This window comes from Cebus imitator, unplaced genomic scaffold, assembly GCF_001604975.1.
Source record: "Cebus imitator isolate Cc_AM_T3 unplaced genomic scaffold, Cebus_imitator-1.0 Scaffold267, whole genome shotgun sequence".
NCBI classification, from domain to species: domain Eukaryota; kingdom Metazoa; phylum Chordata; class Mammalia; order Primates; family Cebidae; genus Cebus; species Cebus imitator.
The window spans coordinates 1600443-1606012 of record NW_016107582.1 but is presented as its reverse complement, the minus strand read 5'-3'; the positions used below and the strand labels follow the sequence as shown (position 1 = coordinate 1606012).

Here is a 5570-nt window from a genome sequence, read left to right as displayed (position 1 = left end):
AAACCTTAAAAGTTTTCAAGGAGAAAACACAAGTTAGATAGAAATAATGCAGTATCACAATAACCTCAGACTTCTCAGTAGCAACACTAGAAGATAATGAAGCAATGCAATGCATTTTAAACTATAATTATTTCCACCTATAATTCTGTACCTAGCTAAACTCCATCAACATGAGAAATGAAATGTGACTTTTTTTTTTTTTTTTTTTTTTTTTACAGTTGGCAGAGCTAGCTGAGGTTTTATTTTGGACAAAAGAAAAAACAAGCAATTGAATTGTTTTGTAGCTGGAGGCATGGGCACAAGGGTCCCCAGGCAGTAAACTCCTCCATGGGTGGATTGAAGCCTAGGGCTGAGACTCAGGTGGGTCCCCTGTTCACTGTGCTACCCTGCCTCCCTCTGGGCTCTGGGGCAGCTGCAGGAGGGGGAGGCTGGGAGGGGCTGCCGCAGCTGTTCACTTGGGCAGGACGTCAGAGGACTTGGACACCAGCTTCCCATCATGGGTCTCCAGCATCTTCATAACCATGGCCCCGGTAGAGCTGGTGCAGCTGAAGGAGCTGAAGCCCACACCAGAGACAAAGATGGAGCCCATGCTGTAGCTAAGGCTGGGGCTTGTGCGGCCCCCACAGGACGAGCTCAGACCACCTGCATAGCCACTGATGGTCTTCTTGTGGATACTCCTGCTCTGCATCCCAGACTCCAGCCAGCTCCTCTGTCCCTCCATCAGCTTCCTGTAGGTGGCGATCTTGATGTCCAGGGCCAGCTTGATGTTCACCAGCTCCTGGTACTCCCACAGCTACCACACCATGTCTTGCTTGGCCTGTTGCAGGATGGCCTCAGCTTGGACAGCTTGGAGTTGGCCTCCTTAACAGCCAGCTCCCTATGCTGCTCAGCATCTGCAGTGGCAGCCTCCAGGGAAGCCCTCTGGCCTTTGAGGCCCTCAGTCTCAGCCTGGAGCTGGCTGATGTTCCGGTTCATCTCGGAGATTTCAGCCTTGGTACAGCGCAGGTCATCTCCACGCTTCCCAGCCAGCATCTGCAGCTCCTCATACTTGATCTGGTGCACTCTCTCAGCCTCAGCCAGTTGCGGTTGGCGATCTCCTTGTACTGCACCTTGACCTCAGTGATGAGGTTGTCCATGTCCAGGGAGTGGCTGTTGTCCATGGACAGCACCACAGACATGTCCAAGATCTAGGACTGCAGCTTCCAGATAGCCTCTTCATACAGCTGCCTGAGGAAGTTGATCTTGTTCCAGCCCTTCCATGTGAGACTCCAGCTCTACCTTGTTCATGTAAGCCTCATCCACATCCTTCTTGATGAGAACAAATTCATTCTCCATCTCCTTACGTTTATGGATCTCATCCTCATACTTGTTCCTGAAGTCCTTCGCTAGCCCCTGCATGTTGCCAAAATCCGCCTCCAGCTTCAGCTTCTCCTGGCCCAGAGTCTCCAGCTGCCACCTAAAGTTGTTGATGTAGCTCTCTGACATGTTTTACATGTTGCTGCAAGCCATCTTCTGCTGCAGCAGGAGGCTCCACTTGATCTCTAGCATGTTGTTCTGCTGCTCCAGGAACCGCACCTTGTCTATGAAGGAGGGAAACTTGTTGTTGAGGGTCTTGATCTACTCCTTCTCCTGGCTGTGCACGGCCTGGATGTTGGGGTCTAACTCCAGGTTAAGAGGGCTCAGTAGGCTCTGGTTGACCATGACGGGGGTGATGCCTTCCATGCTGCTGGCCCCACCATAGCCTGTGCCCAGGCCACCCTGGAAGCTGCTGCTGCCCACTCAGGAGAAGCTCGAGAAGCTGATGCAGGCACCAGGCCCATTTGTATAGAAGTGGCTGCTGAAGGCCCAGGGGCCACAGGTGGATACCTTGTAGGACTTCTGGGTCACCCTGATGGACATGGTGGAGGCAGGAGGGGAGGCAACCTGGCTGAATCAAGCAGAGATTCCAGAAGGAGCAGAGAAGCAGCTTTTTGGTGAAATATGACATTTTCATACTGTAAGGTTTCAAAAATTTACCCCTCATCCTTTCTTTATTGTGAAGCTAGTGAGAAAAAAAAATGATGTGGAAACAAGAAGAAAGATCTGTCAGAGGAAAGAAGAAAAGACAATTTTGATGAGGATGATGATGATAAGGGAGAGGAAGAGGCTAAGAGTGTCCAGCATGACACTGTACAGCTGGCATAGGGAGAAACCAGGAAGACAAAGACATTCAGGAGGGATTTCTCCTCATAAAAAATATAACTCATGGATTACCTGATGTGTTTAGACATTAGACATGTTAAACAAAGGCTTACAGTTTTGAGTGTTTGAGAATTAGTTAGTAATAGGTACCTAGAAGACTGAACAAATAAGGTGATCATTAATGCCAGGAAAAACAAGCCAAAAAATTACTCATGAGGGCGGTCACAGTGGCTCAAGCCTATAATCCCAGCACTTTGGGAGGCCAAGGCAGGTAGATCACCTGAGGTCAGAGTTGGAGACCAGCCTGGCCACTTGGCAAAACCCTGTTTCTACTAAAAATCCAAAAATTAAAAAAAAAGAAAGAAAAAGAAAAAAGAAAAAATAGCCGGAATTTGTGGCAGGCACCTGTAATCTCACCTACTCTGGAGGCTGAGGCAGGAGAATCACTTGAACCCGGGAGGCAGAGGTTGCAGTGAGCCAAGATTGCACCACTGCACTCCATCTCAAAAAAAGAAAAAAAGAAAAAAAATCGTACATGAATAAAAATGCTACCATAGTACACAAAGTGGCTAATTTGTGAACAATATTACCATAATCATAATAAGATAAATACTGAATATTGATAAAACCACAAACAGTGATACAACTACATTGAAAAGATGAGAAAGTGTATATATATGTATGTGTGTTTTGCAGAGACAGATGTATAAGAGAGATTAAATCCTTATCCTTCAAAGTAGGAAGTCAATAGATACAATATAAAACTTTTTTAAAAAATCAAGAAATATCAGTATAATCCATTAAGAATTAGGAAGGCAAATACGAAGAGAGAGAGAGAGAGAGAAAGGAATGAACTTGAAAGTGGGTGTCACAAGAGATCTGAATCAGGGGTGAGAAAGGATGGGTCAGAAGGCTGCTGGTTTTTGTTTCCTTGTTTATTCATTTGTTTTTAAAAATTCTATAGCACTATCTCATTGTTTAAACTATCTGCCCATATTATTATGCATTCTATTAAGTGGTTATTTGGTGAAGATCATAAATATTATGTATAGTATGAATAAAAGTAACTAGCCGGGCTCAGTGGCTTGCCCCTGTAATCCCACTGAAGTGGGATGGTTACTTGAGCTCAGAAGTTCGAGACCCGTCTGGGCAACATGGCGAAATCCTGTCTCTACTTAAAAATAAAAAAAAAAAGCCAGAAGTGGTGGTGCACACTTGCAGTCCCACCTACTCAGGATGTTGCTGTTGTTTTTAATTTCTTAATTCTTTGGAAGTCCAAGGTTTTCCACACATAATTTCCACACACATAAGGCAGGAGGATCAATTGAGCCCAGGAGGTGGAGGTTGCAGTGAGCTGAAATCACTCCCCTGCACTCCAGCTTGGGTCATAGAGTGAGACCCCTTCTCAAAGCAAACAAACAAAAACTGTCTTACTCTTACACAAATAGGTACTTATGATTTAGAATGAAGTTTCCAGTTAGAGCTTCTGCATGGATTTAGCAAATACTTAACCTTAGGCAATTTAGATGAAAGTGAAGAAGGTATTTTCCAGAAAATTGTGATGATGATTTAAAATGTGGCTCCAATGGTGACAACAATACTGATGCTGCAGGTGCCTGTGAAGAGTTTGATTAAGTCTGTTCAATGTATATGAGTGGGAAAAGCACATCAGTTGGGAAACATTCTATAATATTAGATAACATGAAATTATAAACATGTATGTGTAAATAAATTCATAAATTATTTTTTGACTATTTCTTCAATATTCCTGAAATATGATATATTCTAGTTGGCAAAAACAAACAAAAAAACTCACAAAACTATTTTTGTATCTTCTTATTAGGAAAAAAGATTGATTTAAATTTAAAGTTATTTTATATTTCAGCAAATTTCATAGTTTCCTCCCTTGTTCTCTGAAGCTACTAATAATTACATTTAAATCAAATTTCGAATCTACACTCATTAGTTTCTCTTTCTTTGTCAATCTTATGTCGCTAAAATCATCCTCATTTGAAATGTACAGGTTGTACTATGTCTCATATTATCATCTTAATAAATTAAAAATTCAAATTGTCACTACCGAAAATATTCTGATAAGTAATCACAGGCTATATACTTTAGGAAAAAGCTAAAAATCATCCACACATTTATTTGAGATTGAAATGGGTTTATAGGTCTTGTTGGGAGTATTAAAGCTAAAGCAAAGTCTACAAATGTATTAACCCAGAAGGAAGAAGACAAATTTGTGCCATATAATTTTATAACCGAAAATTTAGATTATAAAAGAAAAAGTACCCAGTAAATGGCTCATCTCCTTTGTTTTAACTCCATCCAAAATTAATCCCACTTTTTGGTCATATCTCTGACAAAGGAATCTTTCTTTCTAATGCTACATTATTAACCTGGGGTTCAGGAACATCCCTGAGAGGACAGAAAGGAATTACCCAGGAAACCACTGCAGAAATTCCAAGTATCTTCTAGGTGCTTTACAGTTGACAGCCGAAGACCTTTGGGCATAGTCACTATTGTGACAGGAATAATATTGCTTCATGGTCAGTCTGTGGTGAAATTATGTGTGGAAAACCTTGGACTTCCAAAGAATTAAGAAATTAAAAACAACAGCAACATCAACAAAAATCAAACCAAAATAAAAACCAGATATGAAAAGAAGCCTCCCTAATAAAGAAGGGATTCTTTCTTCTTTGCATACATCAATAAGATCATGCTGACGTAGGTAACAGCAGTGGACTTGAATCATTGATTTTTTTTTAGTCGATTATAGATGCCACTAGAAAAGGTTTAAGTGTGTTTAGACAGGAAAATGGAAGTGTACATTTTTCTTCTTTTACACTTGCTGAAAGAAGAGCTATTATCACTAATAATTTCTGAGTGAAATACAATTTAATTGTACAGTTTCCTGTAAATAAATACATTTCCATGTTTCATATGGTAGAGAAGGAATTTGATTTTGTTTGCATCTCGTTTTAGTATTTTTAAGAGTGAAGTGTGAAATTGTAATGACAAATTTCCCTTTGTTTTCCTCTATTTGAGAGTTCATTGCTGAATACTTTTAACGTTTAATCATAAGGGGAAAATGACCCCAGAATTATAGGATCTTTAATGACTCCATTTTAACAACTAGATACAAAAAGAGAAGCAAGATGAAGGACATCCTCTTGACCCATTCAGATGGAAATGTGAATCAAGTGGAAACGTTTTATAAATGTTTATTAATATAAGCAAGTTGCTTTATTTGTTAGCATTACTATACTGTGCAATAAAATACTCCTCATGGTTAGAAGCAGTTACTAACAGCTAACTATTGTTTTCATATTTCTATTTTTTATGTGCTGATATAAAGAAACATCTATATCAAAAAATTACAGGGG

At 40.6% G+C, this 5570-nt stretch overlaps 1 pseudogene; it reads right to left on the bottom strand.

The window, feature by feature from the left end:
* Positions 1-407: 407 nt before the first annotated feature.
* LOC108284035 lies at positions 408-1899 on the bottom strand (annotated as a pseudogene).
* Between the last annotated feature and the right edge of the window lie 3671 nt (positions 1900-5570).